We start from the raw sequence: 26,103 nt of genomic DNA on the forward strand, positions 1-26,103 counted from the left end.
CCACACTGCATCTCACTCTGCTTTCTTGACCAGCACCTTCTGGGTGCCCCTGGCGCTCTCCTCGGTCCCCACTCTTTTCTCCCTCATCCTGTCTCTGTTCTTAATTCTGCCTGGTAGCTGTGTGCCTCATGCTACCTTTTCCTGATCATTTGCTTATGGATGCTCTCTTTTTCTGTACAGATTCTGATGCTGCAGGCAGGTCTGGGTAACCTTAGGTTGGTTGCTTGATCTCTGAGCCTCAGTTTTCTCATCTGTAAAACGGGGTTGCATGAGTACTAACCCTTGCTTCACAGAGTTGTTAGGAGGGTCAAATGAGGTAATACAGGCCAGCTCTTGGCACGGCGCTTGGTACAGAGAAAGCACACAAGTGTTAGCAACTATTACCATTTTCACGGTTAATTATGATGTTAGTAACAACTGTTATTCTAAAAAGCCTAAGGCTCTCCCACAGCTTGTCATCCTCCATCTTGGACTTCCTAATCTCCCTCCGGGAGTCCTACCCAGCCCCACACCCCTATTTCCCAATTAATTTTTTTGTAAGATTTTCTTTTTAAGTAATCTCTACACACAATGTAGGACTTGAACCCACAACCCTAAGATCACACGCTCCACTGACTGAGCCAGCCGGGTGCCCCTTAATTTTTCTTTCCTCTGCACCTGCAAAAACGACAAACCTGGATTAAGAGTCAGGGGATCTGAATCCCGCTTTCAAGGAAGAATAAAAATGGCTTCTGACCCCGGGCGAGTAATAGTCTTTCTTGGTCTCATCTCCCTCACTTGAAAAATGAAGAGGTTGGACCAGAGCAGCATTTGTCAAAGCACGTTCTAGAAGCTTCTGCCACACTCGTGCCCCTACACAGAGCCCCCGTGGCCAGAGCAGTGCCATGAGTGACCAACCCAGTACCCGTCCCCCAAGCTCCACCTCTGTTAGCTTGTTGTCTGCATTTGGATACTGTCTACACAGCCTGGAGCCTCAACAGACTGTTCCGGAGCTGACCCAGACCCTCTCATAAAAAGAGATTCTGAACTGGCGTAAATCTCGGCTCCATGAGGAAGGAAAATGAACTGCCGGCTTGCTGAAAAACTAGGACAAGGTTCTCTTTAGCAAGTCTCCAGGTACTGTTCAGGCAATCACCGGGTATCACGAGCCTTAAAATACGCCCCGCCTGGTGCGATGTCTCCTGATTGAGTTGGCTGCCAGGCTCAGGGCATTTCAGGCAGGAGTGGTGAATTTTAACACCACACAATCACTAGTAGTTTGGAAAACCCTTTTGAAAACACCATGCCAATCATTTAATTCATTTTCCAAGTCCTTTTTAATGCAAAATATGCTAATATGTTGCTGGAGTGTCCAGCAGAGAAACCTGCTGGAAAGTGGGGCCTCTCTTGCTTGGAGGTTAGGCGGAGAGCTGGTGGGAATAGGGCACAGTGGGAATAACGGCCCATTCTCCCTCCAGTGAAGACAGGCAGGCTGATGCCACTGGGTTCAAGTGCTTCTTTGTGCTCCCTTCAGCTGCACAAGGTGCGCTCACCCTCACAGCCACAGATCTGGGGTATAACGGGCTTCTTTTCCACCGAAGCCCATGTCCCGCCCCCGGTGAGTGAGATGTGTCCTTGAGTTGTCTGCTACCTCCTCCTGGTGAGTAGGGGACAGTGAAGGAGGGTGAAAGGAAAGGGTGAGGGAGAAATTCATGGCTTGATGGAATAAATTTCTTTGGGTGCCAGATGGGGAGAGGGGGCTGCTGCACCATGGCCTTTGACAGAGGACATAACCCAGCAGGACTCCATTTCTCTTACCTGCAGAAACTACATCAGGAAGAGCATAAACCACACATGAGGGGACCCTCTTAGAGGCTGTAGGTCAGTCTACTCCATGATATCATTCCACGGTATCATTACCATAATTCCATCATTACGATTCCATGATATCATTAAAGGTTGCTGTTCTTGCGTATTTAGTAAGCAGAAACGCCCGGGGACTACTTGTATACGCGTGCTAGTCCTGGTGTGTATTCGTGTGGGGCGGTACACGGGAGTACGACATGTGGATCTAGTCCTTTATGGCTATCATTAATTGAGCACCTACTATCTTCCAGGGACAGTATGTGCCTTGATTGCAATGAGAGAAACACACATCCAGGCACACAGAAAGTAAGGCATGCATGGCGGCATCCCCATGTATCAGAGTGGGTTGCAAGCTACCAAATCTCTGGCCCGAGGCTTGCAAACAGGTGGCTGGGGCTGGATTTGGCTCTCAGACGTGTTTTCTTTGAGCTACACTATGCGTTAAGCATTTTGGAAATGTCTTATAAAAACCAAGATTTCAGGGAAACTTGGATGGCTCAGTTGGTTGATCGTCTGACACCTGATTTCGGCTCAGGTCATGATCTCACAGTTTGTGAGTTTGAGCCCCGTGTTGGGTTCTGCACTGACAGCGCGTGGCCTGCTTGGGATTCTCTCTCTCCTCTCTGCTCCTTGCCCGCTCATGCTCTCTCTCTCTCTCTCTCCAAATAAATAAACATTTTTTTTTTTAAACCAAGATTTCCAACTTGGAAAAACAAAAGGTAGGGGCGCCTGGGTGGCTCAGTCGGTTGAGTGTCCGACTTCGGCTCAGGTCATGATCTCGCAGTCTGTGAGTTCAAGCCCTGCATCAGGCTCTGTGCCGACAGCTTGGAGCCTGGAGCCTGCTTGGGATTCTGTGCCTCCCTCTCTCTCTGCCCCTAACCCACTCACATTCTGTCTCCCTCTCTCTCAAAAATAAATAAACATTAAAAAATTAAAACAAAACAAAACAAAACAAAAAACAAAAGGTAGCTGTCTGGCATCCCTAAGTCCATATTCCTGCCTGGGAACAGTCTGTTGGGGTTCAGTGGCGAGTGTCCCTTTTGGACTGGGCGTGGAATTTTCGATTTTGTCAAAGTTGCCACACTCCCCATTCCTTACTTCTGGCTCGCCTTCCTCATTCCTTTTACCTGCCTGACTTCGTATGCACTTGAGTTTGCAAGCCTAACATAGGATAGGCCCCTTGCTTTGCTAGTGAGGAACCTGAGGCCTAGAGAGGTGAAGAGACAGCAGACAAGGGCAGACTTGAATCCAGGTTTCTGCTGGACATCAGGGTCTGGGCTGTTTTTCCCATATCACACTGTGTGTCATCAAGGGCAACTTGGGGGTACACAGTGTTTTCAATACAGGAGGACCATCATAATGACCTGGTGGATGGACCAGCCCAAGACATGGCTGCTGTAGGGTGAGGCAGGGGGCTGGAGGGAGGGGGGCGGAAGAACAACAGCCTAAAACAGAACAGTCTTAGAAAGGGAGTAACGGGTTCTTGGCTGCCTTGTGGACCTGAAACCCCGTTTATTCAGTGCTGTTTGCTTGTGACTTTTAAAATGTATTCTATTGTGAAACAGAACATATAGAAAACCACATAACACAGAAACATACATATTGTTTTCAACTGTTTATGATTTTTTTTTTTTTTTTGGTCCTGTTTTCTTTCTAAAAGCCATCAAAGATGCTTCAAAATCAGGGCTTTTTTTCAGTCTGCACTGACCCTAGATAAGAAACCACCCTACCTCTGGGGAGCCTGGGTGACTTAGTCGGTTAAGCGTCCGACGCCAGCTCAGGTCATGATCTCACAGCTCATGAGTTCAAGCCCTGCATTGGGCTCTGAGCTGACAGCTTGGAGCCTGTAGCCTGCTTCAGACTCTGTGTCTCCCTCTCTCTCTTTGCCCCTCCCCACTCGCGCTCTGTCTCTCTCTCTCTCAAAAAAATAAACATTAAAAATAATAATAAGAAGAGGGACAGGATCTCTCCATGGTGGAGAACCTCTAGGATTCTGCCAGGTTCAGAATACTGTGGAGAGTGGAAGGAATCTTCCAGGATGTCTGTGAAAGGCAGGACAGTGATGCCATCACTTACTGGCCCGGGCCAGAAGCAAAACCTTCCTCATGGCTACATTCGGACCAGAAACCAGGTGGCGGCATCTATCACAGATCCCTCCAGGTAACAGGATGTTGGTGAAAAGGGAACCTAGAAGTCGTGGGCTCCAAGCCCCTCGCTGACAGCTGAATACACAATGTTTGGATGAAGCATGTGACTTGCTCAAGGTCTGATACTAAATATTAAGCCACATCCCAGGGACTTTTCCTTCAGCCTTTATTCCAAAGTGGAACCTCTCACAAGGTCTGGAGGCCTGGGGGTGTGAACGGGAGGGCTCCTCAGACCAGGCTTCTCACTCACAAAAGGGCATAAATTGAAGCTTTTGACACAGTCCATGTCAAAACTATATGAGGCTGTCTGAATCAGAGACTCTAAGACCTGTGCAATACCCTGAATTTAAGTATTTTAAATATAGGAGCACCTGGGTGGCTCAGTTGGTTGAGCCTCCAACTCTTGGTTTTGGCTCAGGTCATGGTCCCAGAGTTGTGGGATCGAGCCCCGTGTTAGGCTCTGTGCGAAGTGTGGAGCTTGCTTGGGATTCTCTCTCTTCCTCTGCCCCTCTCCCCTGCTGTCTCTCTTTATAATAAATAAAATTTTAAAAAAGTTTTTAAAGTCTTTTAAATGTAAACCTCGTGCTAAACTCACAACTCGGTTCTATAGCAGAGTATTCTGGATATCAAGAGTAAACTTGCTGATATAAAGATTTTGCAGGTTTTACAGTAATCAGTTCTCATATTTTTTCATACTTTAATATGCCAGAAGACCAAAGCTGGGGCCAGGCTCTCTCTTGCTCTCTTTGTGGACTGATCCCATGGCAAAACGCAAACAGCAGAACCTGCTGGGGGGGCCCCTTCAGTTCAGTGAATGGAAGCAGGGGGCTGGTGCAGTAAACGGAGGTGGACTACATCCATCTCAGCCAAGGCAACGGCACTTCCTACGTGCTTCCTAAGTGCCAGGAATGTGCTAACGGTTGGGTACAGAGATGAGCGCCCTGCCCATGAGGAAGCCACAGCCCGGCCAGGCAGCCAGACACTGGGCGAGCTATAAAGTGATGTGACAAGCAGATGCAGAAAGTGCTGAGAGTCCCAGTGGGGAGGAGAGCGCGCATCTGCCGGAGGGTGTAGCAAGGGGCAGATGGTGTGATGAGAGGCAGAGAGAAAAACGTCCCCTCCAAAGAGGTCCACGCCCTAATCCCCAGTGCCTGTGAATATGTTATCTTACGTGGCAAGAGGGACTCTGCAGATGTGGTTAGGTTACGGACGTAGAGATGGGGAGATGATCCTGGCTTATCTGGACGGGCCCGATGTAATCATGAAGGTCCTCAGAAGTGAAAGAGGGAGTCAGAGTGACACAGTTTGAGAAAGACTCAATAGGCCATTGCTTTGAAGATGAAAGAAGGGGCCATAAGCCAAGGAACACAGGCAGCTTCCAGAAGCTGGAAAAGTCAGGGAAACAGATTCTCCCCTAGAGCCTCCCGAAGGAACAGCCCGGTGACACCTTGATTTTAGCCCCGTGAGACCCATTTCAGACTTGTGACCTCCACCAAGCTTGTGGTAGTTTGGTACAGCAGCCCTAGAACACAGACAATGGAGGATAACTCGAGTAGGACACAGGAGCCCTGGGGGACTAGTCCTGAACCGGTAGCCCTTGCCCTCTCAAAGCCTCTATTTATCTGAAAAACGAGAGCACTGGTGAGGGTGGGGGATGGCTGGCTCAGTCACTACGGCACACAACTCTTGGTCTCAGGGTCATGAGTTCAAGCCCCTCATTGGGCGTGGAGCTTACTTAAAAACAACAACAACAACAACAAACCAAGAGCACTGGGTGTAGACACCCTCTGATGTCACTTCTGGTTCCGACACTTGGTGGTTTTATGAAGAAGAGGAGCAGCTACCATAATGTAATGACTGGCAACTGGTTGTGAGGGTTGACAGAAAACAGCCTGTCCCAGAGCGTGTTTGGTGGAATTTAAATTCTACGGGCTGCTGATAAGGGTTAGTCAGAAAAGAGGGCTATTCATGCAGCAAATCATTACCCATCGCTTACCAGGCACTGTTCTGAACCCTGGGGAGTCGGTGGTGAACAGGACAGATGACCTCCCTGCCCTCACAGAGCTCAGATCAGAGAAGTGAACTAACACACTCTTTGTTAGGAGAGAACTGATGAACAGGCCAATTTCCACTGGTCATTAAACCACGAAGAAAATGAAACCTGGTGATGAGACAGTGTGGGACAAGGAGGCCAGCTTCTCCTGGTAGAATGGTCAGAGCTGGCCTCTCAGGGTCAAATTCGACCTGGGCTTACGTGATGAGATGAGCTGGGCGTTTGAAGAAAAGGGGGAAGAAGTATGAAAAAATATCGAGCTAAATAAAATTAAACAGAATTCTATATGGAAGAGTCCTGCGGGTTTGAACATATCAGTTGGTTCATGTGTTCACTGTCCAATGACACATTATTTTATTGAACCAGGCAGTGTTCTAGACACAAGGGATACAGTACTGAACAAAACAGGCAAGGTCCCTGGCGCGTGGAGCATTGTGAGCGTGGGGGAAACAGACAATACAAAACTCAACAGATAAATATAACATCAGGATATAAAAGGACTCGGAGGGGGCACCTGGGTGGCTCGGTCGGTTGAGCGTCCAACTCTTGGTTTTGGCTCAGGTCAAGATCTCATAGCTTTGTGGGTTTGAGCCCCGCATCGGGCTCTGCTCTGCGCTGCCTGTTTGGGATTCTCTCTCCCCCTCTCTCTGTGCCCCTCTCCTACTGGTGCCGTCTCGGTCTCTCTCAAAATTGAGAAACAAACTTAACAAAAAATAAAAGGACCCTGAGGAACAGAACGGGTATGGAGATAGGTGTTGACAGCGGTGGTAATGGTGGTCTGGGAAGATATCTGGTGTAGACATCTGAACAGAGAATTAACATGCAAGATGAATCAGTAGGCAGCATTTCCCAAACTAACATGACAACACAACCCCTTTGTCCCAGAGCATCACGCAGGACACAGGCTCCTCAGAACACACTTTGAGAAACCCTGGCCCAGAGACAGCTGAAGCATGAACCACACTCTCGCAGGACCGAGGCTAGCATGTCAGGATGGAGACTATGAATCTCATGAATACAGAGTAAGGCATTTTGTGCAGAAAGTCCCCGCCTCCAAATGGGTATCAGAAAGTAGGAGAGGGGCGCCTGGCTGGCTCAGTTAGTACAGCATGTGACTCTTGATCTTGGGGTTGTGGGGTCGTGAATTCAAGCCCCATGCTGGGTACGGAGCCTACTTTAAAAAAAAAAAAAAAAAAAAAGCAAGTGGGAGTGACTGGGAATTCTCTGCTTGACTGCTAGTTAGTAAACCTCTGCATACTCTCCTGAGCCATCCCAGACTCCCCCTCGGTTCTGTGGGATGCATGAAGCTTGAGGATAAGGTAAGCCCATGATTGGATGAGTCGGCACTAGCCCGTGCTGGTTTTCCCCAGAGAGCAGAATATAAAAGAGTAGGAATCCTTTTTCTAGGATGTTATGTTGCAAAGAACATGTATTTGTTTTTTCAAGCGTATCATCTGGGTGACAACGATCAATGTCCACATTTCCGGGGATCTTGTACCCAAGTCCCCCTTCAGTTCTGATTAAGGAATAAATGGTGCACCCTGGGACCAGAAACAAGATCTGGGGCCCGAACAGGGCCTACGCTCATGCAAAGTGCACACCCTGAGAAAAAGACCAATATTCTCCCCAGGAAGCCACAGGGAGTTTCACTGCGAGCAAACCCCACCGTCCCTGCGATGTCCTTTCCTGTCTAGAGAAGGCCGTCTGGACTTTCTCACAGCTCAAGTCAGAGGAGGCACATTATGTATTCAAGTCCTGCTGCAGCAAGCCTTCCAGCACGCCATCCTGCCTGGGCTCCAGCAGAAACACCTCTCTGGGGAGCAGGCTCTGTTCGTGGTAAGCTGGGCTCCGGGTCCGCCAGAGGAACCGCTCTGAAAGCCCACAGAACGTGGCCTCGCCTGGCAGGTGGTAACGCCGTTCACCTTCCTCGTTCCCTAGGCGAGATGTGAGCTCAGGCAGATGGGGGGGGGGGGTCTTCCCATGAAAGCCAACGCCTTTCCCAAGCCTCTGCTTCCCTGAACTGCCTGCCCGAGCCCCCATGTGGTTCCTCTGCTTGGATAATCCTCCTGCCCCTCGTCACCTTCTTGTCACCTGCCATCTTTTTCATCTTGGCTCAGTGTCACTTCCTCTGGGAAGCTGTCTGTCTTGATCGGATCAAACACCACCACTGGGGGTGCTTAGGGCACATCGTGCCTCTTTTACGAGCACCTGCAGTGGCTCTGAGTCCCAGGTCCTGCCACTCACATCCCTTCAACAAATCCCATCACCTCCCCGGGCCTCAGTGGCCGAAGGAAGGGAGGTGAAAAGATGCTCACTGTGGTTCCCTCCCTGTCCCAGCGCTCTGAGATTTCCCTTCCTGAGACAAGAGTCACAATCATTTACTTAGCACTGAAATGACAGAGAGAGCCACAGCATTGGTTCCCACACTTTTGAAGACATGACATCCCTTTTCAAATGATGCTGTCTAATCCTAAAGCAGGGAACGGGCGGAGCTACTTTGCTTGAAATGGGCCAAAGTCTGGAAGCCCTTTGTCTCTCAGCCTCTGAGGTACCTCCCCCGCCTAGGGCTCCAGAGGCACGGGTTTCAAGCCACTCCCTGGGACGGGCCTTCCAAATCTAACACTAGGGCAAGTTCCAAAGTCCACCCACTCACACCCCATGCTGACTGGTTGCCTGAATTCTGTGGGGTCCGCAGATCTTCTACTGACAAGTGTCCAAAAGACACAAAGGTTTGTCTGTTCCTCTTTAAGCTTTCTTTCAACATGTCTGACTTCACACGTAGCTCCGGAGCACGCAGGAAAGGGGGATTATAAAAAGGTAGGAGAGGAGAGACCCATCGGTAAGCCCACTTCCAAATCTGTGATATGGACACAAGGGCCACAAAGGGCCACAAGCACTGCAGCAAAGGACACAAGCAACCGCTGTTAGCGCTGCCCGCTCTCTCACCGAGGAGGCACGGACACCCATGTGGGGGTGTGCTGGCCCTCAACACACCTCGGGCGCCTGAGTCCCATCGTCCTCAGTGGAGCCCCCTAGACCCGACTTCGGAGTTCTGACCGTGGAGGGCCGGGCAGCAAATCAGCAGACCTGGCCATCGGTCCCCAGGAGCACCCAGCACGGTCACGGGCACGACCCAGGACTTCGGGTCCTTGCAGTAGTAGCCCACCCCTCCTCCAGAATTCAGTATTTGCTGGAACACCTCCTACCGATCACTATCACCCAGGTGTGAATCGCTGGGGGGGGGCCTTCTACAGCCAGAGCTGCACACTCCTTTCTTTATTTTCTAACACCTTCCAAATTCATCACCCTCGACGTGGTGAGCAAAAGAACGTGCAGACATTTGTGGGGAAGGGGTGAGTGCCCCTGCTTCCCCTATGTCAGGGAGATACCAAAACCCACTGAGAAATCATCTGGGAGAAGACTCCCAGGATGGGCCTTTGTGGGCACCTGTCCAAAGGTTCCGATTTGGAAGCCACAACAGCTGGCCTTTTGGAGCCAGAGAGAAAGCTTTCATATATTGAGGCAATTGATTGTTATTATTTTTTTAAAAGCTCCAAAACCTCCTCTAAAGCCATCTCCTGTACTTAAACATTCCCTTAGTTCTCCTCCGCCCCCCCCCCCCATATTTATTTGGCTTATAAAAACGTATTAAACCAGTAGTCACTCTGCTGCCTGAAATGTGTCTACTCTCAGCCCCACGGTCTGGTGACCGTTCTCTTTATCGATCTCAAGACAGCTGCCGAAAGTCCTGTAGTCCTGTAGGTCTCCCCCTCCTCCCCACCGCCTGCCCCTTTGTCCTGTCCGGTCCTCTCCAACTTACTCTATGAAGGCTCGGTGACAGACACAGCAGGCTGAAAGGGGAGGGAGGCAGTGCTATTTATAATTCGGCAGAGTTGGCCCTCAGAACACGGCCATTTTTTCCAGGCGGACTGCCAGAGCCCACATTCCCCAGGCTCCATATATGGGCCTCTCACAGGCCCCTGTGCCCATAGCCTTGCCTCTGAGGGGACCCAGGCCGCCTGGCAAGTCAGGAAGGTAAGGTCCGATCCGCTCCTCCATGGCCGTGGGGGCCACAGCCAGCCCGGGAGCCTGGCCTCCCTGTGCTTCCCCTGGGGGGTGGTCAGAAAGCGGGGAGAAAGGAATAAGAAACCCTGAGGTCCCAGCCCGAAGGAGTTGGAGAGCAGCCGGCTTTCTCTCCAGGGCTTGAATAAGAATGGCGAGGAAAAAATGTATTCTTGCTACGAAACATTAGGTCACCCCTTGTTTTTTGCCAAGTGGTTTTCAATTGTTTCCATCGAGATGTGACTGAGGTCCACGGCAGCCCTGCCAGCCCCCGAGGGCTCCGAAAGCCGGATTTATGGACGCCCTTGGATAGGCAGATGGGAGGGGAAGCCCAGGGAGGGTGGGCAAGCCAAGGCGAGGGAGCAGGGCTTTGCCAAGCAGATATTTTCTGCAGGCTCTCAGCTTTGATTAGCATATATTAAGGGCGCAGAGAGAGAAAGGTGTCCGGCCTCTTGTGGGCATTTGGACATAAACGCCCCCCTGCTCTCCAGAAACCAAGCACTGAGGCAAGAGGAAGGGCCTGACGGGTTGACTTGTCACTCCAGGCTTTTGTCATCTCTGTCCCTTCTAGGCCGACGCCTGTCAGGCCAGGCCGGGGCCACAAATGGGCGGGGGGGGGGGCCTGGAAAACCCCCCTCCACGGGCATGTGGGCGATTTTACTTCGATTTCGTGGACTGTTTCTCCAACCTCCTCAAGAATGGTCTGCAGTGGACACAGCTGTGTGAAATCAAGTTCAAGTCCTTTCTCTAAATAGCCTTTTGTGGCCATCTGGATATCTCTTCCTTAGGATGGAGAGCATCTGGTATTATTATGAATTGTTATTATTAATATCAATAATAAGAGTCTGCCTTTATTGAGTGTTCACCATGCCACCCACTTAACATATAGCATCTCATTTAATCTTCGTAACACCCCCAAGAGATGGATGTTCTTCTGTAGGTGAGGAAACTGGGGTGCAGAGAGGTGAAGCAGCACGTCCATGCTGACCCTACGGGTAAGTAGCAGACCCCCACGTCTGTCCAGCTCCTCACTTCCCACCTCTCTGCTCTACGTACCAGTTCCTGTCACTTGCGTCTGCGCTGTCTTTGTTCCTTTTTTCTCCTTGCAGGTGGAGGCCCCTTCTTAAAGGTGTTGCCCCTTCTCTTCTCTCCTGAGCATCTAGGACAAACTAGACCCACAAAGAATCTTCACTCAGGAGGCACTTCTTCGGCCAAGGGCACCTCTCACCTGTGAGCTCTTTTCAGCGTAGGAAGGATTCCGGATTCTCTGTGGACCCCATGGCCTCTGTAGCCCTCCCTGAACAGCCAGGACCCTCTATCTGTGGAGGTCCCGGCCGTCCCGTTACTTGCTTGCCTGTGACAAATATGGGGCTGGCACTTCAGCAGGGAGAAGGAGCAGCAGGAGTTGATCAATTCCTAAGCAACAAAGATCCTGTTTTCATGCAAACGTCCTCGGCATTAAAACAAAAACAAATTCTTCCCGGGGCGCGTCCTGGATGCCAAGTCTCCTTGCAAGACACATTTTTAAGCGGGGTTCTGCGCCTGCGTGAGAGACTAACGGGGAATGGGAGGAGAGCTGTGTGCCAGGTGTCAGGAGGCAATGCAGGACCTTAAGGTGGCATGGCAACAAGTGCCTTGAGTTCCGAGCAGGTAGGGACCACCGAGGGCTTCCTGGAGGAGGGAGTTATTCCGATTCAACTCAGGGGTCTCCTGACTGATGGTGTTGGCCTGATCTTGCAGGACCTGGGTGCCCACCAACACCAGCACTACTGGAACATCGCCAGGGTCACTGGGCTAGCCCAACAGTTACAGAAACATCCACAGGGCATCTGGCCTCCAGCTGGCTCCAGCCGTTTTGTCCTTTATGAACACGGGGGTTCAAAGGCAACAAACACTGTTAACAGCTCAAGGGCAGGGCCACACAATTTGCTTTTGGCAAATAACTAGCAATACCAGGACTGCAGCATTTTAGTGCTGCAAGATCACCTGCTACCACCCCCTTACCGCTGATGCCTTGCCCAAGGCTCCCGGTCCAGCCAAGACTCCAGCTCAAACCTCTTTTCTCCTGCTCTCTGAGACCTTCTGTGCAGCCTCCTTTTCTCACACTGTGGAGGTATTCTCTGGCTTCAGCACATGCCCAGAAGCACTACTGGGCTGGGTACTGGGAGACACGGAGCACACAGCACCAGGCTGCGGTCTTCTCAAGCTAGCCTGCGAGCAATTCCAGGGCAGGAGGAGCGCCTTCCCAGTGCATCTCTCTTCCCAGCGCCTACCACAGCAAGGGGGACGGGGCAGGCAAAGGTCTGGTGCTGGGCACAGTAAACGAGCAAGTCTGGCAGGATTAAAGGGCCCATAAAGGGGCTTTGTGGCAAGAATCAGCTAATTAGAGTGGAAAGAGCATGGACTTGGGGTAGAAAAGATGTGGGCTGGCATCCAACACTGTCACCATGTCCGGGGATTGAGAGGGTTCCCCATTATCCATGTTCTCTTCCTGCCAAGCATGCAGCTGGACTCCACTTCCCAGTCTTCCTTGCAGTTAGGATGGTCATGTGGCTACACTCTGGCCAGTGGACTAAAAGCGGAAGTAATGTGGGGCAATTTCAGGCCCAGCCCCTGAAAACCTCCCACATGTGGTTCTTCCATCTACCAATTGACCCAGAGTGCTCCCAGGACCGGGTTCCCGAATCCCTGTGTGGAAGACCACCTGCCAAACATCTGCACTGAATCGTGTTCGCAGGAAATAAACTCCTAAAGCGTTACGCTATTAAAATTTGGGGGTTACCGCTGTTAGCCCAACCTAATACAGTCTCTTACTAGCCATGTGGCTTTGGATAAGTTTCTTAACCTCCTGAAGCTCCAATTTCCTCATCTGTAAAATGAGAATTTAAAAAACCTTCCTGAGAATGACTGGGCTAACATTTGTGAAGATCTCACAATCAAGGCTGCATTACGACTTTTGTGAGCCCTATACATTTTTGCCTTTATGGGTCCCTTCCTGCATTAAATAAAAAAAAAAAAAAAAAGAAATAAAAAAACAGAAAAAATTGGGTTTTTAATATTACATCGGCATAAAGAGGAGTACAATCCAGGCCAGATAAATCATGATGCTTATTATTATTTCTTACTTCTATATTTGATTTTATATTCATTATTATTATGTTCATTTTTTCCTTCTGATTTTAAGGGAAATTAAAATCAAACATTTTGTGGGGCTCTGAAAATATCGTGGCACTAGGCGCTATGCCTACGTACCTGACGGAGAAGATGACCCAGCTTACTACAGTGCCTGGCCCATGATGCATGCAATGAATCAAAACTATTATGGATTTTTTTTTTTAAGTTTGTTATTTTGAGAGACAGAGAGGGGAAGTAGGGCAGAGAAAGAGAGAGAGAGAGAATCCCAAGAAGGCTCTGCACTGTCAGCACAGAGCCCAACGTGGGGCTCAAACTTACAAATGGTGAGATCCTGACCTGAGCTGAAATCAAGAGATGGTCAGTTAACTAACTTAGCCACCCAGGTCCCCCAAAACTACTATGGATTAAAAAAAAATAGGAAGATGGAAGCATGAAATAGCAACAAATGGTCATGAAGCCCCTTTCACATACTTCATTTCCTCCAACTCTCACATCCACTGTATGAAATGGTTTTCACTTCTATTTTCCAATGAGAAAGGTGAGGCTCGGAGAGGTCAAGGGTCATGCTCAAGACGGGTAGGAGCCCCGTGCATGGTGCCTCATATCAGGCACAGTGCTAGACACCTGTCTTTGTCACTTTTCATTTTCTCAACGCGGTACGATAGGGATTCTTTTTTTTTTAACCCCCATTGTATGACTGAAAAAAAAAAAAAAAAAGATACTGATGTAAGGACAAGCGGCTGAGCTGAGAACTGAAACCACTTCTGGGGCCAAATCTAATGCCCCCTCTACCACCTCGCCTTTCCATCTATCAATAGCTCTGTCACGAGAATTGATACATGGCAGTGTCTATGGAGGGTGTCAGACGCCCCAACACCTTCTTTCACAGAGCAGAGAAGAACCTGCGCGGGGCTGAAATCCAAACACATCATGCCAGATCAGACTTGTGCTTTCTCATTCTCCACCCAAATGTACTCCTTAGAAGGTCTAATTATAGTGACTTCTATTTTCTTGTAAATAATCACATCTGTCATAACTGATTTAACTGATTCAAGGCTCCAAGTTGGCAGTCTTGGAGGCCCGAGCCAATGTGTCAATTACGCCAAGAAGGCTGTAAGCAAAAGTTGCACGAAATGGAAGAGAGAAAAAAAAATTAGTCACAGGCATATAGATGGTGGGGACCAATATGTGCTTTTTCACAACAGTAATATCAACACAAACTCCTAAACGTGGCCAATGGGTGTCAATCCGTCGGCAACCTAATTTAGTAAAACAGACACAGCCAGCCAGATCCTAGGGAATAAAAACAATCTTTTTTAGTGGAGACTCAATCCTAGAAACTGGTTTCTCCAATATCTTTCAAGTCTAAGTAAATACCCCCAGGAATTTGCCACGGCTCTTTATGCTTGTCTTCAGGAGAAAAGATGGGTTGAAGGGCTCACGTGATTCAGGAATATACAGCTTTCCCCCTTTTGAAAGTTTGTGTTATGCCACCTCACCTTTATGAGAGATCTCCATTAGTACCTGGCTTTTTGCTAATGCAAAAAAGGACTTTCTACGGAAAAAAGGGCAAAAAATGAAAATAGCATTATTAGTTTTGCAGCAGCCATTAAAGAGATAGCTGCACCCCAAGCAGGGAGAGTGGCCCCACCAAGATCCTTCCCTGGGACCTACACTTAGAATCTCGGCATCAACTGCGTGTGCTTTGACTTATTTTGTGCATCCTTTAGCAAGATGTGTCCTAAGGTATCAGAAAAGCCTGAGAGGTTTTTTGGGGGCTTGGGGAGCTGAAAAATTTCCTATACAAATGAATGGTAATTGCTTCTTTGCTTTATGCTGCTTCAGCTTGCTCACGACAGGTTTCATAGGGACACTCGACTCTAGGACAGTGGGGGAAACTTGAAGTCTTAGTGGCTATATTTGAGCGTGGCTGTTCAGCCAGCACAGAGTGGTAGCTAGAACTTTTTTTTTTTTTTTAATTTTTTTTTCAACGCTTATTTATTTTTGGGACAGAGAGAGACAGAGCATGAACGGGGGAGGGGCAGAGAGAGAGGGAGACACAGAATCGGAAACAGGCTCCAGGCTCCGAGCCATCAGCCCAGAGCCTGACGCGGGGCTCGAACTCACGGACCGCGAGATCGTGACATGGCTGAAGTCGGACGCTTAACCGACTGCGCCACGCCCCGGTAGCTAGAACTTTCGATACGGACTTGGGTCCAAGTCTCTCTCCACATCTCACTAGTGTGACTAAGCAAACCATTTAACCTCCCCCAGTGCATCTCAGCTTCCTCATCTATAAAATGGTGACAACCTAGAACCCTCGTGGGACTGAGTGATCTAATGACTCAGTATGACAGCCTGTTGGAAAGTGTAAGCACCACATAAATGCTCATTATCATTATTAACAGATCAGCATATACTGAGTGCTGTTTTCAGTCCATGGGAATGGCTTCTCTCTCTCCTAAAATAACTCCAAGCAGAAACAGTCATGCTTTCAGTCACAGAGGGGAGGTGAGACTTCTTTCCTAGGGAGGTGTTTGAAAGTCATCTTGCCAGTTAAGCTCTGAAAGTCCCTGTGTCTGAAGGGAAGCTTCGAGAAAGGAGTATCTTCCAGGTAAGAATGTGGGAAAGTAAAAGATGGCTCTCATCCACTCCCCAGTTGCCCACAGGAAATGCTTTTGGTGACCCCAATCCTGCAGCTGGTGTAACTTCCTTTGGTCCTGGTCCATCAGTGTGAGCAGAGGGGTTAAGGGCAGACTCTGAAGCCAGACTTCCTGAACTCTGAGTACTGCTCCGTTCTTTACTTATGGTGTGATCTTGGACAAGTTATCTGTGTTTCAGTTCCTCATCTATAACATGAGGATAATAACAATACCTACCCCTTAGGGTGCTAGTGAGGAATGAATGAATGAATACACGTCCAAAGCTCACAATAGGACCAGGTACATAGGAAGCAATTAGCATCCAGCTTGCATTGGCCATATTACAGTCATTGGCCTTCCCCTCATTCCGTGTTCATTAACATGCATGTTTAACAGCTTTTCCACACCAACCCCCTTACTAGGAAGGAGATTCTTTAGTCCACATAGAAGATCTGAAAAGAAAACACAGTATTAAGAACTCCATGATCTATACCTGAATCTGCAAGAGAGGCCCAGGGTCACCTCCTTCAAGGGCAGTTCATTTCCAGGGTAGAAGTGTGGGGGAAAAGGCTCTGGACTGAGAATCGAGAGGCCCAAGTCCTAGGCCAGTGCCATTTTGCCCACTCTGTGGCCTTGAGCAAATCACTTCATCTCTCTGGGTATTAATTTTCTCAGCTGTAAAAATAGGGGACTTTAGGGGCGCCTGGGTGGCGCAGTTGGTTAAGCGTCCGACTTCAGCCAGGTCACGATCTCGCGGTCCGTGAGTTCGAGCCCCGCGTCAGGCTCTGGGCTGATGGCTCAGAGCCTGGAGCCTGTTTCCGATTCTGTGTCTCCCTCTCTCTCTGCCCCTCCCCCGTTCATGCTCTGTCTCTCTCTGTCCCAAAAATAAAAAAAAAAAAAAAAAAAAAAAAAAGTTGAGAAAAAAATAGGGGACTTTGGTTGTGAATCTCAGTTTATTCGTCTGTAAACAACGATAATAGGAATAACTATCCTATAACACCACATCATGTAGTGCGAACGAAATCACGCATCCCATGTAAAGGTGGACAAGGGTCCTGAGCATGGCCCATAAGGCTCTGGACCATCCAGTTCCTGTGTCTCCTGGCCCACGTCTCTCCCTTCACTTGTTCTGTTCCACACACTGGCCTCCTGGCTTTTCTCCCACTCCCCAGGCACACTGCTACCACAGGGCCTTTGCCCCAGCTTTGTTCCTCTGCCTGGAATGCTTTTTCCATAAATAGTCCCATGGCTCACTCCCACACCATTTTCAAATACTGGATTATTATTTTTTCCACAGCTACTATCACTTTCTTGCATAGTGCACGATTTCCTTGCTTATGATGACTACTACCCTTTATTGTCTGTCTCCTCCCAGGCCAAGGATGTGTGTTCCAAGAGGGCAGGATTCTATTTTGTTTCTGTCCCCCAAAAGCCTAGAAGACTACCTGGCACATAACAGGTGGTCAGTAACTATTTGATATGGAATGAATGAATGAATGAATGAAGAGCACTTTGTACAGCAAGAAGGTGCTTACTGAATTTGGGGCAGCCTTCCTAAATGTTAAGGGGAGATTCTTACTCCTCCCCTGCCTTCTTTCCATGAGGAAGGATCCTTACTTAGTCACCCTGGACCTGTTTCCATCCCTGTCACCCACGTTCGCCTAGAAGTGGAGTAAAGCATCTCGCTGGCGGATGAGTCACTGGTCCATTTCTTGACTCAATGAAGTTAAGCTGCAAGCTCCACAGATGCAATTTCTTTGCCTGTTCTGGCTCTGCCATCAGACAGAGCAATGGCTCTAAGTGAGTGAGTCTGCTTTGCAGGCTCACAGTTCCCTCCTTGGGTTCTGTGTGGTGTGGGGTGCAGGACAGGGGGCGTTAGAAAGACCTTCTAGCCAGTGGATGTACGTAAGTCATGCTCACTAGCCTGGCTCTGTAAGGAACAAAGTGGACATTAAAAACAATTTCTTTTTTAATGTTTACTTGTTTTTGAGAGAGAGACAGAGAACTAGCTGGGGAGGGGGAGAGAGAGAGGGAGACACAGAATCTGAAGCAGGCTCCAGGCCCTGGGCTGTCAGCACAGAGCCTGAAACGGGGCTTGAACCCACGAACCATGAGATCATGACCTGAGCTGAAGTCGGACACTCAACCGACTGAGCCACCCAGGTGCCCCACTTGTATCTCTCTTGACTGGTCTCGAACCTGGTCAAGCAACAGCGCTGTGCCATTTACTGACCCCTAAAACTTCAACTAAATATTCCAAATTTTAACAAGTGAAGCCTTATGTTCTTTGTTTCCAGACTGTTTTCGATCCTAGTCGCTCTCCTTCCACGTATTAGTTTGAGAATGTCCCACTTTGCACACAATACTGCAAACTGCTGAGCACAATTCTGTGAGGAGGCTTGTGACTGGCTCGCTCTGGACACACTCTGTTCCGATGCTGCTAAAAACTATCTCCACATCCCTCTTCACACCGCTAGTCCTTCCGGACCTGCAGCCCATACAGCCTTTCCCACCCAGGATCTGCGGTGCCTCAGGGTTCTGTCTCCCGCTCTCTCGTGGGACTTGATGCTGTTCTTCAAGTCACTAGATTTGGCTCATTCTTCTTGAGATCTTCTAAATGGCTGTGCTTATCATCCAATAAACCCACTAATACTCCCAGCTTCGTGTTATTTCTGACCACAGTGAAATGCAAGTAACCATTGCCTGAAGGTCTGCAAGGTCTCGGGCGTGGCACGAGGCATTCTCCTTGCCTTGTCCCTTAAACAAACTGATGAGGCAGGTGTTACTATCCCCCATTTTACAGATGAGGAAACTGAGGTTTTCAGAAGTGAAGCACCTTCCCGTATCACTGTAGCTTGTAAGAAGCAGTGTGAGTTCCAAAGGCCACACATTGGATGACTCCTAGGGCTAGCATGTAGGTTAGAATAGGGGTGAGCCCAGAGAGCCAGACTCGCCACCAGGAACCTCAGTCCGGACAATTCTACTCAGATCTGTCAATACCCTCTGGTGCGGTCATTTAACCTGCAAACTTATCCAATGGCATCATCCAACATTTCTCCATCATGTTTCCAAAGAACTCATGAGTGGCTTTCTCAAACACCTTGATTAACACCAGAGATGCTTGACTTGGGGCGTTTTCCTCGTCTACTAGCTCAAAAGCCATTTTTGAAGAAATGAAGCGAATCTGCTTCACTTGGATCTCGGGGAGGCCATGCCGGATTCGTTCTTCCCTCTCACAGCCCTGGCCGAAGAGTCCAGGGAACCTGGAGATTTAAGGAAGCTAGGGCCACCACGAGCTGAATCCAGGGGTGAGGGGAGACCTGTAGTGAGGCACTGTCTGCCTTCTCCAGCACGTTGGTGGCAGGGAGGGGAGATGGCATTAGAGTCAGGAAGCAAAATGATTCATTTGGCAAGAAGAGATCTGTCCAAATCACTTGCCTGTTGTAATTGTGGAGCACTCGGCTGCTCTAAGCTGAAGCAGCAACCCCAGACTGCGTCCCTGAAGCATTCAGGAAATAGTGACAGCGAGTCACTTAAGGAATCCAGGAAAACAGCCTGCATTTATTAAACCCTTACTATTGGCCAAGCATTTTGCACAGTGCTGGGTTTACATGATCTTGTAAAATGCTTTATCTTTCTTAAGTTTACTTATGTATTTGGGACAGAGAGAGCAACTGAGCAGAGGAGGGGCAGAGAGACAGGGAGAGAGAGAATCCCAAGCAGGCTCCATGGTGTCAGCGCAGAGCCTGACACAGGGCTCAATCTCAGGATACTGAGATCGTGACCTGAGCTGAATTCAAGAGTTGGGACGCTTAAGCAACTAAGCCACCGAGGCGCCCCTCATAAAACGTCTTCAAACCATTTTTAGCAAAGAAATACATGCTCATAACTAAGAAATGAAATACTACAGAGGCTTATAATGAAAACCACCGGCTTATGATAAAAGTTAACCCCCTCCAACATACTCCCCAGAGGCAACCTTTTCTAAATCTTTCTGTTTCTAGTTCTTTCGGCAGCCACTTCTCCAAGTATAGGATTTCCTCTAATCTGCAAAAATATTGTATTATGTAGACAGTGATTACCTCTCTTCACAGATGATGAAATGGTGGCACACTGTGGCCTCGGGTCACACGGCTGGAAAAGGGTGGAGTCATGATTCAAACTCAGGTCTGCCTCACTCTTGGTCCTGCTATTTTTTTTTTTTAAGGTTTGTTTATTTTTGAGAGAGAGAGAAAGAGACAGACAGACAGACGGAGCGCAAGTGGGGGAGGGGCAGAGAGAGAGAGAGGGAGACACAGAATCCAAAGCAGGTTCCAGGCTCTGAGCTGTCAGCACAGAGCCCGACGTGGGGCTGGAACTCACGAACCACGAGATCATGACCTGAGTCGAAGTTGGACACTTAACCAACTGAGCCACGCGGGCACCCCTTGGTCCTGCTCTTAAACTTCACACCCCACAGCCAGCCTGTCTGGAGCTTACCTAGTAAAGGATGTGGCTCAGGTCATATCAGGCACATGTGCCCCCGATGGCTTGTGAGGTTACCTATGGTCTAAAATCACTTCCAGCGGACATAACTAAGTAACACCATGGCATCGCGCATAAATGAGCTGTCTTTGCCCCTGGGAGGTTTGTTTTCAGCTCTTCTTTCTAGTTTCTTTGGGTTCTTCCTCCTCTAGCCACTTCAGCCGTCTCTGCCCTTTCTGCTGTGATACAACTGCTAATAGGACTTCAGAGGGCGGGTCTCTGAGGCCCTTATTTCCCTCTGGAAGCTTCCTCATGCTGAAAGGTGGTACAGAGGGCATTTGTCATCATCTCTGTTAGGATGTTGCAAAAAAAAAAAAAAAAGACCAGTCCCTCCCAGATTCAGGTTTTATAAAGAAATGATTTTCCTTTATTTTGTGGCTGTAGCTAGTGCTTGAGAAAATGTGTGTGAGGTGCAAAATGTAACATTGACAAGATTTGTTAATAATATAGCTGCTGGGGGTGGGGGCGCATGGGTGGCTCAGTCGTTTGAACATCCAACTCTGGGTTTCCGCTCAGGTGATGAGCCCAGGGTTGTGGGATCAAGCCATCGGGCTCCACGCTCAGCGTGAAGATTCTCTTCTCTTTCTCTCTCTCTCCCTCTGCCCCTCTCCCCTGCTCACATGTGCGGCCTCTAAAATAAAATAATTAAAAAAAAATAACATAGCTGCTGGTAAGGAGCTCCAACCCAGACTGGTCAGGTTCAAATCTTAGAAAGCGCCCTCACTAGCTTCCATATCCTGACAAGGTACTCTCCTTCCTACAACTGATTCTGCAGCTGCAAACCTGAAAGGGTGTGCTGAGGATTATGGATTATGAAGGATGAACCGTGTAGGTTAATACATGTGCTTTGAACTCTGCTGACCAAGGCCAGCGCGGTCATTTACTAGAAACCTGTTCTAGCACCCTGCAGTTTACATGAGGTGCCCACATACACTGTATGTGGTCCTCATATCTACAAGGAGTCAGGGCAGAAATGATTATTAGTCTCTTCAAAATATTTAAAGGTATAATTATTAGCCCCGTTTTACAGGTGAGTAAGAAAACTGAAAAAAAAAAAAAAAGGCGATAGGATGGCTCAGAGTCCGAAGGAGTCACTAAGAACCCTTTTGAACTTTCCTGCTAACAAGGCTGGGTGACTTTGGACAAGTCACTGTACCTCTCTGAGCCTCACTCGTAAAATAAGAGGGCCTTATCTTACAGAGAGGCAATAACACTGAAGTTCAGAGAAGGTATCCTGAGTCAGACTCTGGATTTCAATTAGCGGTCTTCCACTCATCACCTGGGTGACTTCGGGCAAATTACTTAATTTCCTGGTGCCTCCGTTTCCTCATCTGCAAAATGGGGCTAATAATAGACCCCACCCTAGAAGGTAGTTATAGGAATTGAATGAGTAAACCTGTGTTAACATCTTGGGAGGAGGCCGGGCACACAGAAGCCCAACATCAGTGATTAGTACGGAGCCTCACATGGCCCGCCCTAAGCCCTGTGTGTCGGTACCACGATCCCTATCTTGGCTGTGGGGTGCCCATTGGGCAGGATGCTGGCTGTGGTTACCAGGTTGGGTGGCCCCTGACAGGAGTGTTAAATTTGCCATCTAAATTCAAAGGCCACCTGCAAGTGCCTAACATTTCAATCTGAATGGAAAACCCTATTCCTCTATTTCTACCTACAACACTGACGATGGTGTTTTGCTTTCCTTCCCATACACCCTGGAAATCCTGAATAAATGTCAAAAAGGATTCATGGAGTCAACAAATATGCACGAGTATTAAAACTCTTAGGAGTGAACCATGTCCTACGTTACCAGAAGCTTAAAGGGATGAGACTTTCAATTTCATTACTCGATAAATATGCCCACTTAGGGCCCAGGTGAGATGGCTACAATTTGTAGCTAATAAGTTGGCTGGAGAGCGCCTGAGCCCGCCTAGGAGCCCGCGTTGCCTCACATTTTAGGGCCCAGCCACCGCGACAAAGTAGCAGTAGACGCAATAATGGCTCCCGCTCACCAACCACACAGATCAGAGGGTCATAGGACAGCAAGGTCCCACCCCAACTTCGAGACCCAGAGAAAATGAATCTTTCTGTGCCTCACCTTTCCTATCCGTCAAATGGGACAAACGGGAATACCCCATAAATGCGGCTTAAGTGATTTAGAACAGTGGCCATAGCAGGTGCACAGTCAAGGTTAGTTGGTACTTATCATGTAACACAGCCTCTCTCCGGTTCCAGGGGCCACCCCTCCGCTTGCTCTTTTGGGCCCTGCAGCTGTTGCTCACCCAGGGCTTCCCCATTTCCTGCTGGCTCTACCCATCCCTGCGCACCAACCTGTGAACGGTCCATTCACTAATTCCCGTTACTACTCCATGTTCTGTTGGGGGCCCTGACTCAGATGCCTGTATGTATACTGTGTCCTAGGCAGTTTTCATGAATTTCTCTAATGCTTCCAGCACTCTTGTGAGGGAAGCATTATTGTGCCCATTTCTAAGGACTAGAAAACTGAGGCTTGAAATCCAGTCCCAGTTTCACAACTGGGAAGCTGTTCAGCTAAGTTTGAAATTCAGGCCTAGCTTTCACACCCAGGCCTAGTTTAACGCCCAGTGAAAAGGAAACATGTATCCATGGCTTCCCCAAAGCTTACAGAGAAGATGTGATGACAAGCTTCTATGACAACTCCTCCGAGAGGAATAAGAATAGTGACCCTGACAACAGCCAAGGGCACCTGGATTGGAGTGTTAGTCAGAGATGGCTTCCTGGAGGAGGAGATATTAACCCGACTCATAAACGATGGGGAGTTATTCTGGGGACAAAGAAGAAGGGCTACCACGTATAAATTTAGGTCCAGAGGGAGAAGAGAAAGTAGACGCTTTTTCAGGAGCTGCAAGCAGTTCAAAACTCCTGGAGCAGAGCGCTCCAGGGGGAGGGAATGACGAGAGGGAGGGAATTTCCCTGCATCCTGCCCAGGGAAATGCCACGAATGCTGGGCTGAGGACCTGGACCTTTTTCATACCAGTGTTTGCAGAAGTGAGGCTTACACAGACAGCGCTCTGGTCACCTGTCTGTGACCGCCAGCCCCTCCGAGACAGAATGTCTATTTCAAACCTTCAAACCCAGCCCGGAGCTCTGTATACAACAGGTGCCCCCAAAATGAGACTGACAACTGAAAAAAAAATGATATTTGAGAAGCGCTCCTCTGGGTCTGAGCAGATGCCGCCCGTGCCCTACCGCGTGCCCCCTTCCGCGCACTTGAGCCTCATAGAATTCTAACTGCCAACACCTGTGTTTCCTTGCTTGGGGGCTCTCTCTGGTTTCCGGGCCCACTTTGCTTCCTGAGTGGGTACTGGTGAGTCCCATGCCTGCCACACCTCTTGGGTGGGCCATGCGGTCCCGTGAGCTGCGGCCCCAGGTGCCCACCGTGGTAACTTGCTGGAAAGTATTTCGTGTCCCCCCCCCACCTTCTCTTCCTAGGCTCCCTTCCTGGCTCCCTGCCAGAGCTTCCTATACTTCTCAAATAAACCACCTTCACTTAAATCTTTGTCTTGGGGTCTCCTTCTGAGGAGTCAAACGAAGACCGTCTGATTCTTGGTTTCATAGACTGAAAGGGCTTCGGGGGTAAAAGTCTTTGGGGGCAGGAGATGGATGGTCCACAGCAGGTTAGTGGTGGGAGCGGCGGGCATCCTACGCGCTGGTTGAGTGCACCGAGTGGCTGCTGTGCACACAGAACCAACCCAGGGTCCTGTGTTCCAGTCTCAGCTCTGGACACAGTAGCATCTCCTGGAAGGAACACGGGCCTTCAAGGAAGGCAGATCTGGGTCTGAACCCAGACGGGGCCACGTTAGGCAGGTGGCTCCTATCGGCAGTTAGGTGGCCTCCCAGGACCTCAGCTGGCTCAGCTGCTGTGATGTCACCCAAGTGTCAAAACTAAGGAAAACACCTCGCTAAGAGAAACGAGGCTCCTTTTCGTGTCTTTTTAGGAACTCCGTGTTCTCTGTTCTAGCTGCTTTCTGCACACCGCCAGTCTAGCAACGATCGCATCCTATGGGCAACCTCGCGTTTTACATATTTGCCTCCTAGGAGCCTGGAGGCACCTAGAAGACGGGGGTTCAGTTTTGCTCAGCTTGGCATCCCCAGCATGTAGCACCACCACACCTGGCACACAGCAAGCATTCGATGAATGTTTGTTGAGCGAACGAATGGTAATAGCGAAAGAACAAAGAACACCTACTAGTGATGATGGGTTGTCTGGAGTGTTTGCACGTTCGTGGGATCTCAGTGCCGAGTCCTACTGTGCGCCGGGCATCGTTCTCTGGACTTACAGGTGTGGTCAAGGCCGCCGTGCACCTCCCTCATGTGGTGGCTTACCCGCCAGAGGGACAGAGCAAAATGTTCCTCGACCCAGGCTGCCCAGCAGACCAAGCCAGGAAGCTTTTAAGGAGTCTCTCCCAAGATTCTGGTGGAATCGCCTGGGGTGGGGCCTGGCGTCGGGATTTTTTTAAAGCTTCTCAGGTGAATATAACGGGCCGCCAGGGCTGCGCACCAGCGGGATCAAGAGAGAAAAATAAGATCATGTCAGGGAGGGAAGAGGGTTGTGAAGGAAACAGAACAGGGCATGTGATTTGGCCCCAAGGTTGGCAGTGGAGGGGGAGGGAGGGAAGAGGGGACAGTCTCCCCCCAGGAGACATTTGGCTGCATCTGGAGGCATTTGGGGGAAGGTGCTGCTGGCATCTGGTGGAGGAGGACCAGGGGTGCTCTCCACACCCCAAGGGGCACAGCACAGCCCCCACGACAGACAACTGCCTGACCCCAAATGTCGGCAGTGCTGACGTAGAGAAACCCTGGTCTGGAGGGGCAGGGGCAGAGACCACTTCAGGGAAGGCTTCCCCGTGGAGGCGACGGTAGAGCTGGAAAGTGAGTTCTAGCACGAGTCTCTGGAGGAAGCGACGAGAGGCAAGGAATGCGAGGTGGGCCCGGAGCCACCATCACAGCCTCGAATAGAAAGACACCAGATGGCTAAACCACCAAGTCTGGCTCTGACCACCTACTAACCTAAGAGCCCTCGCACCTCTGCTCCTGGCATCATTTTGGGGTTGCTCGCTGGGGCGGGGGAAGGGAGAGGGAAATTCGGCTGCTTTTGCTTGGCTGCTTTCACTTTTAAGTCCCCACCCTCTTTCCAGGCTCCAAACCGAACCGGAAAGGGGGAAGGAGAGGGTGCTAATCCAGGCTGACCACTCAGAAGTCCCCAACACCACCTGCGGGCCTACCTCCTCCTGTTCTCCTGAGGCATCTCCCACCCCCAATCCCGGGTGTCCAAAAGCTCTAACTGCTGGGGGCGGGGGGAAGGAGCCTGCTTTGGAGACTTCCTGACAGCTTCCCCCAGCCCTGGGAGAAGTGATTTCCCAAGAGAAACAGGGATCCACAGAGCCATAAATAAACACGGCATTCCAGAGGAGGAGGGGTGGGAGGGCAGGTCTGGCCAGCCTTGTCCCCCTCGAGGAGATGGCTTTGTCCCCCTCGAGGAGATGGCCGGTTAACTTTTCCAGCCAGGCACTGGGACCTGAGAACCTGCCAGCCCTCTCTCCAGCCACCCCCAACCCCCACCAGCCGCCCCTTCTCGGTGCTTCCCTGTAAATCAGTTGCAGACCCACTGCCTTGGGAGTTTGGACTGTCGGCAGCTGCACGGAGCAGCCTGCTTGCTCAA

The 26,103-nt window shown here is 49.7% G+C and overlaps 1 protein-coding gene and 1 long non-coding RNA gene across 5 annotated transcripts in view; one reads left to right on the forward strand and one right to left on the reverse strand.

Moving 5' to 3' along the window:
- ZHX2 (zinc fingers and homeoboxes 2) overlaps nt 1-26,103 on the reverse strand; it is a 164,698-nt gene that overhangs the window by 119,972 nt on the left and 18,623 nt on the right. The window lies entirely within an intron of this gene.
- On the forward strand, nt 9,886-11,604 carry LOC147571860 (uncharacterized). Of its 2 annotated transcripts, XR_015246891.1 has the most exons (3): nt 9,893-10,080; nt 10,997-11,102; nt 11,217-11,604. It is a non-coding gene; the product is annotated as an uncharacterized LOC147571860 (long non-coding RNA). The 2 variants fall into 2 exon arrangements; XR_015246890.1 differs by having other exon boundaries at nt 9,886-11,102.

Source organism: Puma concolor, chromosome F2, assembly GCF_028749965.1.
Source record: "Puma concolor isolate L17-30 chromosome F2, mPumCon1.1.hap2, whole genome shotgun sequence".
In the NCBI taxonomy this organism is placed as follows: Eukaryota; Metazoa; Chordata; class Mammalia; order Carnivora; family Felidae; genus Puma; species Puma concolor.